General features: G+C 35.2%; 1 protein-coding gene across 2 annotated transcripts in view; it reads right to left on the bottom strand.

The window, feature by feature from the left end:
* LOC112047423 (inactive dipeptidyl peptidase 10) overlaps window positions 1-15,721 on the bottom strand; it is a 149,578-nt gene that overhangs the window by 116,491 nt on the left and 17,366 nt on the right. The gene's annotated exons all lie outside the window — the stretch shown is intronic.

Raw genomic sequence — 15,721 nt, 5'->3', positions numbered from 1 at the left:
TCTTTACCTAAAAAAACCCTTGCAGTATTTTCATTTTTTACAAGTTCTGTTTTAAAGCGATAAAGTTTTTCTACTGTTTCAACTAACTCTATGTAGGTATGTTCAATAGGTATCAACATTGTCTGTGCATTTCACTTGTAGGTTACAGACAATGTACCAAAATCGCTGTACCTAAGTACTAAGTTTTCTCTACGTTTTACGTTTCGCCGCGTCATGAAAAAAACTCTGTTCTGGACTTTTTATACCACAAAATTATTTAAAGTTCCATCCATTATCTAGTGCAAGTATCTATCAATGTTAGGTAAACTGTTATTGGCCTTTTATACCACAAAATAACTTGAAGTTCTATCCATTGTAAAAGACAAGTACCTATCAATGTCAATGATATTTTATACTAGAGATGAGCCACTGGCGCATCAAAACTGAGGCGGACAAATGAGGAAAGTTCAGGTTCAGTAAGTGTAAAAACTATATATAGATAAATATATAATGGAATTAAAGACAAAATTGTGCATGTGTACGTTCAGTGGAGTCGCTAAATTCGGATCACTTTTTGCGGTGATTTTGTAGGGACGTAACTTATCTATAGTATAAATTTATCATTAAACTCTGTTAAGTAAACTCTGTTGACGACATTTTATAATACGCAGAAATTAAAAGTTTTATCCATTAGGTACACAAGCATTCAATTACAATGTCTTTTTTAAACGACTTCAAAAAAAGAAGAAGGTTCTCAATTCGATGCATATATGTTATTTTTAATGTATAATTTTTTTATATCTTTAAAGTCATCTCATAATTTCGTACCACAAGTATTTTGTACAATGATACAAAATGAATAATGATTCTGCACAAATGTGGACACACCACTGGAACACCCGAAATCCAAATGTGTGTAAAGTAAAAGAAAAGAACTTGAAAAAAGCTTTCTCGCTACAAAGTGCATTTCATCGTTTTTCATGTGGTGCACTTAAACTAATGGGACGGCATTGTAGCGACTTCCTAGCGGCCTTATAACTCGATAGCAGTGATCATTTAATCAATTTAAGCTTTTAAATTCGTTGTATTGCATCGGGTGAATTTAATTTTCCCCGGCTATTAAAATTGTATTAATGAACGGAAGAATTTTATTATTATTATTTTCTGTTTTTTATTTTGCAGATAAAATAAAACAAGGATGATGTAGACTATATAAGCATGACATATATAATAAGTACCTAAAGAAAGAGTAGAAGTAAATTATAAGACTAAATAATTTTCAAAAAAATATTTTTTATTATCGGTTAATAAATGGCGAACACATGAGGTACGAAGATATGAGATTACGTTTAAAAATATAAAAAATAATATATTAAAAATAACATTTGCATCGGATTGAGAACCTTACCCTTTTTTTGAAGTCGGTTAAAAAAGGGCATTATGTATTTGATATAAGTAAACTAGCTAAGATAGCTGACATCAAGGCGTCATAATTTACACGTAAAAATTCTTTTATCAAATTAATAATTTTCTACATAAACAGATCTCCTCTTTAAAAATACAAGTATCACGAATATTGCGCCAATCTTCCGACCAAAAGACCCTTTCTAGTGCCATTCTTATGAAAATCCTTTATATCTTTGAACCGGACCTTATTTGAAGAGTATTGACTCATATAGTACGGAACGTTATTGTCTAAAATACTATCGTCCGAGTTCTGGAGACATGGGGACACAATCGATCAACGAGACTATTTCATAATAATTCATGAACTGTATGTATAACAACTATTTTGTCTTAATCTATTATCGTAGAATTCAAACCAACGAATTTATTTATCGTCACTAAATTATGAAGAAGTAGAATCTTCATTAAAACTTATATCCTGAAAAACACACACACACAAACACACACACACACACACACACACACGTGCTTACACACGCAGAGAATTAAGAAAATTCTCTGGTATGTAGGTTTCCTCACTATGTTTTTCCTTCACCGTGTGAGACACGTAATATTTAATTTCTTAAAATGCACATAGTTGCAAAGTTAGAGTTGCATGCCCCAGGCCGGATTCCCACACCCTCCGGAATCGGAGGCAGAAGTGCTATCCACTGGGCTATCACGACTTTTCACACACACATTAATGTTCATTATAATCTGTTATTTTTGTACTAGCTACGGAAGAGCGGAGCCTTCTAATACAGAGATACTTTTTACTACTACTAAAAGAAGGTTCTAAGCTCGCACGTATTTCTGTAAATTTAGAAACTAAAATAAACGATTTTTATTATTATTTTAGCGAAAGATTATAGTGCTTAAATACTCGTTGGTACATAAAGTAAAAAGAGTAAAAGCTAGGAAAACAAAAAGCTTTCATTAAATAGACAAATTTATTAACTTTCTTACTTCATTATGCATCTTCTAGACAAGCTGCTTCAACTTGATTTCAAGCGTCTATCTTGCTTATAAAAAGTGTAGACAGACAGGCACCAACATGGTGTGGAAATAAACCGAAGGCAATCATAAAAGGCCTTCAGTGTTTCCAAATCGGTTGAACTACTGACAATGTGGCGAACAAGGCAACCGGCAATTTCGCTAAAACGTTCCGCGTAATACACCGAACTTTGTACTTTTACTGGCGTACTAGTGAACTATGCATAAATGGGAGTGAATTTTTATTAGCAATAAGGTGTGGGTTCCATAGTAAAACCTTATTTACGTAGAAATGGAATATTCTATACGATGTCGTAAACAGGGTGTATGTGATGTAATCTGACCGCGACCTATTATTTTATGTTCGGCCGTAAAATATTTTTGTGACTAACCACTAACCAAACAATTGAGTCTTGTTATTTAGTAACTGGAGTACAACACAACAAGGAACATATGCCGAAGTTTTCTGAACTATAATTAAGTGATATTTCATAATTACTAACACATTTTTGGTAGGCCGGAATCGTGTAATTACGATTAATGAATGACACATGTGTTCATTATAATTAACAAAAACAAAGAATACTAACTAACTAGGTGGATAAAAATCAAAATTAGCCGCAGGTTTTGAAAATTAAAATAAGAAGTAGAACCTACGTCAACTAGTCGGGAAAGACTGTGCTAGGAGTGGGTACGATAACAACTATCCACTAACAACAGAATTTGCGATAGAGCCGAATTAGGGAGGTCTAAGGGCGGGCGAACGAAGTCGCGAGCGTCCACTAGTCTATACTAATATATAAAGCTGAAAAGTTTGTTTGTTTGATTGAACGCGCTAATCTCAGGAACTACTAATCTGATTTGAAAAATTGTTTCAGTGTTAGATAGCCCATTTATCGAATAAGGCTATAGGCTATATATTATACCCGTTTTCCTTCAGAAACGGAAACCACGCGGGTAAAAACCGCGCGGCGTCAGCTAGTATAATATATAAACACATCCAGACACTGTATAATATCCCCATCACACAAATATTTTCCAGTTGTGTTAATCGAACACACGGCCGTGGATGCCGAGAGCAGGGTTGCTACCTACTGCGCCACGTGACCGTCAATACTTTCCTGGCCGCAAAACAATCACTATAATGCATATTTCTATATATTTGATACACAAATTGAAACCTTAAAGAATCTGCGACAAGGCATCACAAGTATTGAACAATTAAGCATACAAATATTTTATTAGTGTGCACAAGTTTACAAGCGTAGTTTGAAGGCTTGAGATACGAAGGGGTAGACCGCGTAGCGTCGTAGCTCGTTACTTCGTAGGCCGTAGACTTTGCTACGCCTTAACCCGAGCGACAGGCGGTATGTTGCACCTCTCACACTAACTGGGCAAATATTTCAAATTAATTAAATTAATTTTTTATTACTTTATGAAAATTCATATCATAGAAAAATACTAGAATAATAACTATTGCAATTTTGCTGTCTCAAAAAAATTATTGTTCTATTCAAATATTTCGCAACGACGTCATTTTATAGGATTGAAAATACGAGATTTGGTATTATACGATTTAAGAGAAAAAAAAAAGAAAAATAAAACAGCTTTCAATAATATTGTCACTTGAGTTCTTAAGTCGTTACAATTTACATCAATTCCATTTCATAATATTTCTGTTTTGCATAAGAATAGCGTCCGAATAAAATTTCTAAAAACCTCGCTCGAGCCGCATCCCATCGTATTTCATTGTAAGCTATTTTTGTTCATTTTATGCGGCCCAGTGACCACTGTGTCAGGCCGCAAGGCAAGGTAAAACGTATTTTATTGTTGTACAGTCGACATAAATATACCCTAACGAAGTTGTACAGATTCATCTGACGTGGTTGATGACGTCACAACCGCGCCCCCGTCCCGCCCGCGCGTGCGTCACTGCCTCCCTTCACGCAAAATGTTCGCCAAAAACAACATTGATTAAATGCTCTTCCAATGAAACTTTGTTTTTATGAACTCAATTCTATGGTTATCAAAAACTCTTTATTGTATCATATTAGATTTATTTACTTCTCGACGGATATAATAATTGTTTCGTTTGGCATCTTAGCCGATTGTTTATAGGTAAACTTCTTAGTGTGAATGACCTGGGACTGAATATCAAAAGAGAAGAAGCTTATCATCACCTACAACGTAACCGATTTACACGTGAGAGTAAAGAGTTTACTACTCTTATTTCGACCACGAAGAAACGTCGCTGTGTCGTCGCCGCAACCGATTTGGCTAAATTATGAATGGCGATAGATTTATACCCTGTGTTAAGAGATAATCGAAAAAATCCATGGTTTGCCGGTGATTTGTAAAAAATATTTCACCCTAACGGAGTCACGGACATCATTCAAGTTATATTTTAAAGTAAAGTCAAAAGAAGTTGGGGTCTGTAAACTAGTATTTATATAAATGAGAATTCTAAGAGGGCGGCTCTTAAGTAGGCTCTCTGCGGTTTATTTTTTGGCGAGCATTTTTATCTTATAAGCAGGGCCTTCCATGAGTGGGTATAATCGACCGAGATCGCAAGTCTGCAATATCTGAGCCCCTTACGTAATGAACTTTCTTTAAGTACCCGACAACGTTATTACGGCTTACTTTCATTAAATTCAATTCACGGTCGTATTGTTACTCAATACGCTGAATCAGTTTTCTTCAATTCAATATTTTGATTGATTTCATCGATAAAACATGTGTAATATTTATTTACTGAAAACATAATACGCATCTGGCCAACAAAGCTCGGCTCAGTGTTTTAGTGATTTATGGGTTTCAGTTTTTTTTTTTCACAAATCTCGCGGGAATCATGGATTTTCATGAAAAGTAGCCTATGTGTTAATCCAGAATAAAATCTATTTCCATTCCAAATTTCATTCAAATTAATAAATATTTACACACACATAAACTTTAGGCTTACACACACATAAATGTTAGTGTGTGATGTGCTGACAAGCGAACGCCCGCGTCCACGTGAAATTCAGTATTTACAAATCACGTGGGAACTATGATTTTTTTTCGGGATAAAAAGCAGCATGTTATATTGCTTAATAACCTCCTCTATCTTACAGTCAAAAACCATTAATATCGGTTAAACCGTTCCAAAGATTACCCCAGACGAACACAAAGACAGAAAGATGAAAATTTTAAAAAGGTTGTATGTGTTTTAGTATAGTGTAATAACTATAACCATGGCCATATAATACGAAGGACGGACAACAGGTGGGCTACAGAAATAAATGCCTGGTGCCCAAGATATATTAAGAGAAGAAGAGGAAAACCATTATGTAGATAGAGAGACGTCCTAGACCAAAAGACAAATCCAAAACTGTGGAAGAGTTTGGGAGAGGCCTTTGCCCGGAAATGGTGGAATGGATTATAATTAAAAAATTTATAATAATAAATAAATAAATAAATCACCAGGCAAAAATAAAAATAATAAATAAAATAAATAACTATTAGCACTTAAGAAAACACAACAATCTCGAAATCACAGACAGACACTTTTTTATTTATATTCATTTATGATCCAGAATGGTAATACTTATTTAATAGGTAACTAGACATAGTTGGGTTTTATGCCATGCAACGTATCATATTAAATTTATTAAAAAAAAAACTATTGAACCGAATTCGCCGAAGCTTGGAACAATATGTAGACTAGGTCTCATTAAAAATGGAAACAGAACGACGATATGTGAAAAAATAAAAATAAAACTGAATTTCACGCGGACAGCCACGGGTTTCCGCTAGTTACTCGTAGAAATAATGAGCACTAAACGCGCCGCTGCCCCCACAGTTAACGGCTTCGAATCGTAACTAAGGACCAAGAAACTATATAGTTTAGGATCCGGCGAACATTTTTACAATTGATAACTATAATTATTTTTTTTTTTCATCAAAAATTTACGATTGTGATAGCTGACAGAGGAAGCAGGGACAATCTGTCCATTTTTATAATTAATTAATAAAATTATATATAAATTACTAAGCAAGCAACCCAATATTATGACCACATTGTCGATACATGTTGTTTTGAGACGATGGAGGAAGTTTTTTTTGTAAAGGAATGAGTTGAGCGTCTCATCAAGATCATCATTATCAACCCATATACGGCTCACTGCTGAGCTCGAGTCTCCTTTTAGAATGAGAGGGGTTAGGCCAACGGTCCACCACGCTGGCCTAATGCTGATTGGCAGACTTCACATGCGTAGAGAATTATCTCACCTTCACCGTTTGAGACACGTAATATTTATTTTCTTAAAATGTACACAACTGAAAACTCATCAAAATACTACTCAGAAAAAATGCTTAATAGTATTTAATGAATTGTAAAAATGTTCCTCGGATCTTGGACTAATAACAACGAAGTCACGGACAATACTGCACTGAGGAAATTCATATAATACTAGCGGACCCGATAGACGTTGTCTTATTTGGAGTTTTGGCTTGATGTGGTGTAAAAAAAAAAATTGTGATGTTATTAAATAATCCATAAAAAATGTATGACGATCTATTTATTTTTTTAAAAATTTCCTACAGTTATTTGGTTATTTGGGAGGAGACCAATCGAACAAATCAAGATCATAAAAATCTGTCCAATTCCAATTTTGACCTCAATTACAATTTAATTTTCCAGCCGATCTTGATTTTATAACTAACCCGATTTTGTTTTATATGTATAGGTAGATTAGAGAGTGATGGGGATTTGAAAAATTAAATATTGAATTCTGGGCCTGTAACCAAGTGGCACGTCGATTCTCTTTCTACGATCGCAAACGCTTCGAAAATGAAAAAAAAGGTACAGGAATTACATTTGCTATCGATAGGTCACACAATCAAGTTGTCGATCCGATCTGTCATTTCTATACATTTTGCTAGATTTCAAAACGTTAGCGATTGTAGAAAGAGATTCGACGTGCCACTTGCTACAGGCCCTGATACGAGTATGTAGTATATCAACGATGAGTTGTTGCTTTTTTAGATTTCTTTACAAGGAAGAAAAAGCTAATATTTCAAAACTCGTTGTATACAGATACTTTTTAACATTGTTATGAACTCTACTAGCTTAGTCTACTAGCTTAGTAGAAAAATTACATTTAAAATTCAAATTCATATTAAAATATAGCATTAATTTTAACAGTATTATGTTTACTGTTTAAATATAGCTCACGTCTTCCTTGATATGATTAAGTTACGAGTAACATAATTATGATTTGGTGCGCTTCAGCTAGTCGGAAATTTTCACAGCTGTTGTTCACTGGATATTTCACACTCACGTTAAGCGCAGAGTTTCCTACCTATAAAATACACAACTCAACTAAATACAGTTCCTAGCCTATAATTTTTTTTAATACTAGCAGTAGACAATTTATTTTTAATGTTTAATTTTTTGTTTACATTTAGCTAATTTAAAATTTAAATAAGGAATTAAAGGAAGACAGATGAAACGTCAGCAAGATTATTTTCAGAAGGTCGCAGAACGTGAATTGATATGAATGGCAAGGGACTGAAAAGTGGCGTCCGATAGTGGAGGCCTAGTCAAAAGACATGTTACTAATCATTATGAGTTATTAGACTTTATATGTTACCGAATACCATTAGTAAATAATTATATTGTTATATTAAATCGGTGAAAATACGTGAATGACGAAAATGCATTTTCATTTTTAAAACCCTACCCCTATCATACCCCTACCTTTCCCTTTTTGTATTTTTTTCTCTCCGTAAAAACCGTCGTCGTATAGAATATTTACAAAAAGAATTAGCCACTCGATTAGCAGACCGACACGGCCGGTGAAAGATCAGGCGCCTTAATGTACATTTGTCATACATATAGGTACGGCATATACCTTATCAGCCGATGGACGTCCACTGCTGGACATGTGCCTCTTGCATGTACTTCTAAAAATAACGGTCTCGAGCCACCAGCATCCAATGGCTCACCGCAACCCGCTTTATGTCATCAGTCCACCTAGTGGGGGCTCGACCAACACTGCGCTTCCCGGTGCGGGGTCGCCATTCCATTTTGCTTCCTATGCTCCTTCCTTGGTCCGCCATATATTTGGCTTAAAATTAAGTTATTCTCTTAACTCTCGGAAACAGTAATTTATAGAATGAATTAAATTAAATACCTAAAGTTTAAAAAAAATGTGAAACTACCAAAAGACTTTATAACAGTAAATGTTTAATTTAACCGACATTAAACAGTTACTAAGATTGAACCATGATTTCTTCTTCTGTTTTAAATTTTCGGCACAAACATTGTCTCGTATGCTTCTGAACGCTGATGTGTATAGATGTGAAATCTATTGTCTGTGCATTGTCCGCCATGTTACGCGCCGGACACGTTAAGCGCAGAATATCTTCACTCAAAAAATACTGTTCAAAAGTTAGCTTTTAAAGAACAATGGGAGTAGTCGGGCAATGCATGGGAGTGAGTGAGATAACTTTGATGTATTTATGAGATGCTGTCCATCTTATTTGTCCGGTAGATTGTTTTTTTTTTTTTAAATAAAAAGCATAATTCCGATTTATTTTTGCGACACCACCCTGTCGCAAAATTGTAGATTGTTATACAAGGGTCCAAAAAGACCCATTATATACAAGGTATTTTTAGGGCACGAGCCGTAAGACGAGGGCCTCTAAATAGAAACCCAGGGCTTAGCCCCGCGTGTTACACTCTGCTTTTCACTACGATTGCGAGAAAATAAATTAATTTAGTACAGTATTAATAATATTTGCCTCATTTCCCGATTTTAAAATATAGAATCTGATCTCTTTAAAAGTATAGTGACAGTGTACAAGAACGAATCTTCTCCATATCTGTTTCGTGTCCGTTGTAATCCGTTTGTATATTCTACCTTATCATAAGCAAATGATAAAGTATATTTAAACAACATTTGCTCGTAAAGTATCGCTTATTTCACCAATTTCAATATCGTAATATATTACGCACATGTGCTGTAATACCTTTATCATCCGACTAAAAACGAATGGTAATTTTTAAAATCTAGGCAAAGAGTATTTATGTCAGAAAAGTGTATCATTCAATATTATTTTTGTTAAGTTTTGTTTTGTTTCGCAATTTTTTTATATGTTTATTGAGAGATTAAACAAGTTGAGCTTCTTGTTAAGAAATTATAGAAGTAATACAAGAGTACAAGTACATTGTAACACGCTAGCCAGTACGTTAGAAAGTTCTACGAGTAGTTGAAGGGTTAACTCTCCTAATGCAGTTGCCTTAACTATTAGGCGAGTCTGTAACTTGTTCATAACATAATTTTATTAATTACACGAACTAGAAAGTGTGTAATATTATATTTAAAACTTAATGCAATTAACATGACGCTTTCAGAACCAACGATGCATTTCAAGGAGATAATTATTTTATGAGTGACCGTTGAGCAAGGTAAAAATGTTTTACAGTTACTGTTCTAACGAAGGTAATTGATCTAGTACGTAGTTAGATATATCTACTTTGTATAAATGTAAAAGGAACACATGTTTTCATGTTAAACTAATTAAGATTAATTACACTAATATAGTAAAGGCTAAAGTTTGTGTGTGTGTGTTAGTGTGTACATATGTTTGTTCCTCTTATAAACTGCGGCTGCTAAACCGATTTGGATGAAACTTGTAATGGTAATTTTACATAAATTTTGTTTATCACAAATCCCACGGAAACCGTGATTTTTCCAGGAAGAAAAGTAGTAGTGATAAAAAGCATTTTTTTAAAGCATTTTCTTTCTAGATCTTACTTATAGTATACACTTTGGCATAGATATGTATAATGCAGACGAAACAGTAGAAACTATAGACAGTTCGTTAATTAACTTTACGTACAGTTTTATTGACATTCCCAGGGTGGTGAAGCGCTCTCGGCAGCTTGTTTGATGTCGTCTGTCCACAGTAGGGGGTCAGCCAACACTATGCGCTTTCCCGTGCAGGGTTAACAGTATTTTGTAGTAGTTTATATCAAACTACTCCTCTCTAATGGGGTGGGTATCCATGCATTGTTTAAAAGTTGATCTCAAGGTGTCTTAGGTTCGAAGCCTGGAATTAATTAACGAATTATTAAATTTAAATTAGAAAAAAAGAAACATTTATTCCAAAAATTGTGCCACACTTGACACTTTAATGTAGTGTCTGATACTTTGGCAAATCAAAAATCAAAAGTAATATAAGTATTAGAACTTATATGTCATATTTAGCACAACTTTGAAAAAAGATCCGGCTCAGCATTGTGCTGCATTTTCCAAGCAAATGTTGGACATACAGCGCTGATTTTCAGCTGATAACCTTGAACTAGGTGGCTCCATGGAAATACATCAAATCGGAAATTAGGATTCAGATACGGTACGGATTCAACCCATGCCCTTTTTAATTAGGGCTTAGGGCTCATTATATAAATAATTTTCTAGTTGTGGGAATCGAACCCACGACCATTGGATGTAGTAGGCAGGGTCACTACCCACTAGGTTAATCGGCCATAACTTTTTTGCAATGTGAAAACGAGTATGTTTCTCGATAAAGTTAAACATACGCCGTGAAAAAGGAATAAAATCTAGTGTGTTTTTGAATATGCTGAATTTGATTATAGCTACCTATATCAGTGCCTAAAATGTTAACCCAATTTGCTTGTTACGTAGAGTCCATTTAGAATGAAAATTCGATCCAAATAGAGCCGAAAAATGCGGGACTCGCTTTATAGTCATATTTGCTCACGTCCGCGGGCACAGTGAATGCATGGGATACGGGCCAAGTCAATATTACCCGAATCCCTAAAAGAAAACGTGAGTGCCTGTCACGGACCCGTATTATCTTTCTATTTTAAACATACCTATTTACGTCACAATAAAAAAATATCCTATATAGCATATCCTTTTACAACATACACGTTTCTAGCACGAGTGGCACAGTCTACTGTAAAATTTTCTGCCTTTTTTATCCTTATAGTTTCGCCATGTTTGTCTGTCCGTCCTTCTGCGGTTTAGTGCAGAGACTAATACTTCTAGAAAGCTGTAATTAAGCACGAGTATAACAATAATAATAAAATAAAAAAAAATACAACCAACTTCAAAACCTAAAGAGGTACCCACTAAACTAAAAATAGAAAAATAACAGCATAATATTATTATGTTCTATCTGCTGATCAGTTTGAAGACGGTGCTAATCCGATGTCGTATTAATTTAAGCCGTTTTTATAAGAACCACATGAAAGAGCAGTGTCTGAAATACCTAAAACTTTTCAATATTCATAGCTTTAATTAATAGATCATCGGCTTAGCACCGTCTTAAAAAAAGGGTTCCTCTGAGCCTCGGACTTCGAAGCCACTTACATGGAATATGAAGAACAAAGACAAGCAACTACCACCTTTTAGTTCATATGTCAACAATATCCTAAAGAACAACCATAATGATCATTATAACGCCAAGCTTTGTTTCCTGTAGGAGAGGAGATATGATTGGGTTAATCAGATACAACAGAAACAGTATCGATATTTTCAGCTCAACGTCTACAATCACCAATTAAAACAACACTTAATTGGCACGGCTAAGTGTCCCAGTACAAAAACGGCATTCGTGTACCTGCTATTCATATAATATAATAAGATTAATCCACTCGTAAACATATTCGATTATCACCGACAGTCAACTGCCATTACAACGACTTAGAGGTTGATTTATGCCCACACGTGTACTTTATTTTTATTTATTCTATTAAAGAACTCAAACATGAGAAAATAAATTACATCATATTTCTTGGAAGAAAGAAAAACTTAGTATTTCAGAGCCCGACAGGACTCGCATCCAGAACCTTGTCATCCGTCACCAGATAGGCTAACTACTGAACCAACGAGGCAGTCCTACCAATCCATCCCCAAAAATAGAGCAACACTTCGAATGGCATGCAAAAAACGTCCAACAAAAGGCCGCTCTGTGACCATTGACAGTGTCGTACATCATGTGGCGCAGTGGTATGCGCGGTAGATTTACAAGACGGAAGTCCTGGGTTCGATCCCCGACTGGGCCGATTGAAATTTTCTTGATTGGTCCAGGTCTGGCTGGTGGATGCTTCGGCCGTGGCTAGTTACCACCCGGCAAAGACGTACCGCCAAGCAATTTAGCGTTCCGGTACGATGCCGTGTAGAAACCGAAAGGAGTGTTGATTTTCATCCTCCTCCTAAAAAGTTAGCCCGCTTCTATCTTAGATTGCATCATCACTTACCATCAGTTGAGCTTGTAGTCAAGTAACTAACTTGTAAAGAATAAAAAAATGTGCTGGTAATCACACCAGCAACTATGTTCTTCAAACCGGAACACAGCAATGCTGCTTGGTATAGAAAATAAGCATCCAGGCAGTGCTTTCCCGGATAAGCTCAAACTCTACTACTACTACCAAAAGCTCTTTTGCTTATATCAATATTCAAGGTTTACGTTGCTTGTTTCGAATAAGTCGTTCGTGAAAAGCACGATTTTACAATATTTCGTGCGTACTGTTGGATCGAACTGACGTGCCTGAGAAAATCTCTTTTCAACATCGCATCGATATTAAGCTGCTTTTATTTTTGTTCTATGCCTAGATACGTACCGTAGAAAATGTGCATTGCCAGGCAAATACATTTTAATATTCATACATGTATTTGTTGTGTATGAAAACAACTCTCTTTGTTCGGTCTAAAGTTAATCGTATGCTGCTGCAAAAACCGCAAGCGGTGCAAATAGAAGATGTCGCACGCGGACGCTGCAACAGGTTTGATGGACGTACACAATTCATTGCGATGGGCCAAGAGAAAGAGAGAGTGACATATTAAATTCATCCGCTATTGGTCGAATATAATGTATTTTTCTATTCCCGAGATATTTGCGCATTCCCATTTTCCTAAGCCCCGTATTTATTAATATATTTTTTCTGAATACTTAAAATATTAATCTTTAAGTTTCAACAACCGCAATTAAGAAGATAATATACACATTTGATAATAAATTATCGTCGGATCATTTTCGAATCCATACGAAGCCCATAGTCAAAGTCAAGTGAACTTATTCATGAAAAGAACCGAACTCACTGTGAACGATGATAAAATTGATAAAAACATCGGCAATCTCGACTCAAAATATTTAAACGAAATCTTTATTTTAATTCTATTGCAGTTATCACAGCAATGTGCGACAATCTTATGTAGCATTTTGCATACTCACGCTCTATTTGTATAAACTACGGCGGGCAACGGAAAAGAAAAATCTTAAATTCTAATGCTTTGAATACGTTGTAACATCCTTGGCAACATCACTGCAGATGCTCCGGGTATGTTACTGCAGTGTAGAATGCTTTCGAAATCAGAACAATCCCCTTTAAAAATAGAGGTGTTCAACAAAACTTGAGTCCGTATGTAGGCAAGGACCGACAATATTAATATCCTTCAAAATGGTGACTAATAGAAGACTTTGGTCAACAGAAATCCCAAACGAAACCGTTGTCGTAATCGTAAACAAAAAACCAGCCCCATTCTAAGACCATTAATGACATATTATATCATACTGTATTTGATTACCTATAATAAATTGTCATTCTTAGAAAAAAGAATTTGTATAATTAGCTTCTTTTACTTTCCAAAAGGGCCCCAAATTCTTGTGTGCCCAAGGGCCTCAGCCTAGTTTAAAACGGCGGTGTATGTAGAACCTGTCTTGATTAATTCACTACCTCACTATTAGTGTTGAAAAATAACACTAAGACTTTAGGTTAAATCTGCTTGTATTAACTTGAGTATGTTATGCATGATAAAACCGAGCCTGTCGGGCCACGATCTTAAGTCGTGGGACCAACGAACGGTGTGGTAATAATGATCATGGCCGTCTTGCCGTGGCCCGTGGCGTGAACTACGGCATTCCAAATTCAAAACGATGGATCTCGAAGAAGCGGCCGTGGGTTACCAGTTGGTAGTCAAATGTATGCCATCCTTATATAAAGTATACTAAAACGTAATACAGGTATACTAAAACTTTATTACTAATTAGTTACAAAAATCACCTCGCTTATTTGTAATACAAATTATTATCACGCAACTGTGCGATAACATTCTATGGAAAGTAATAGCCATAATAAAAGTTATGTTTTATATCCGGCCTTTGATTGAAGTCTGAGCCACGCCCTTCTACGAAAATAAACCTCTGTAGGAACCTTTATTTACCCTTTCACGTTATAAATAGTCTAATTTAGACTCCATTCCGAGCGCGTTGTTTGTAAATTAACTTTATTATGTGTTTAATTCAATTACTCGGATGAATGTAGCAATATAACGAAGAAAAATTTTATATCATTAAGAATAACATAAAGCTACAATCAAACATAATATAGATATGAAGTATGTTAATAGTAAGCATCGGCTAATTTAGTTACAGTTTATACCGTGGTGGGTTTGAGAGGTAGTCGGTTACAAGGGTCGAGACCCTTATTTTTCCAAGTTTTTGTGCTTATATGAAAAAATTTATATAAAAACATATCTACTATAAAAACAATCAGTATATTTTGTAACCTATATTTGATCAACGGAGTAAAATAAAATATCTTGTTTACAATATTGCAATTAGGGTTGCCAGAGATTGTAAAACATATGCAGATTTTACTAAGATGTTTATATTTGAGTCAATAAGCTGATAAAAAATTAAGTCTTGAATAAAGTGAAATTCTGTACACATGTTTTGATGCAAATAAATAATTTGAATTTGAATATATTATAACTGTAGGGGGCGACTGTGTAAAATTTGCAAGGAATCGGGAATTGTGCAAAAATTTGGAGGAGGCCATTGTTCTAAAGAACAATCAGACTAACTCTGAAAAAGGGCTCATTATTATTATTAATTTAATTAAATTATTAATTTGGTTCTGTTCTTCAAAAAAGGTGACAACACCTTGCTGAAGAATTACAGACCCATCTCGCTGCTAAGCCATGTTTACAAATTGTTCTCGAGAGTCATTACGAATCGTCTCGCTAATAGATTTGACGACTTCCAGTCTCCCGAACAAGCCGGTTTCCGAAAAGGCTTTAGTACCATAGACCACATCCATACGCGGCAGGTTATACAGAAGACTCACGAGTATAACCAGCCACTTTGCTTAGCGTTTGTGGACTATGAGAAAGCCTTCGATTCGGTGGAAACCTGGGCTGTGCTAAGGTCATTGCAGAGATGCCGAATTGATTACAGGTATATCCAAGCGTTGAAGTGCTTGTACGAAAACGCCACTATGTCAGTCCGTATT

Source organism: Bicyclus anynana, chromosome 3, assembly GCF_947172395.1.
Source record: "Bicyclus anynana chromosome 3, ilBicAnyn1.1, whole genome shotgun sequence".
NCBI lineage: Eukaryota > Metazoa > Arthropoda > Insecta > Lepidoptera > Nymphalidae > Bicyclus > Bicyclus anynana.
The sequence above is the reverse complement of the archived record's forward strand: the minus strand, read 5'-3'. Positions and strand labels throughout refer to the sequence as shown.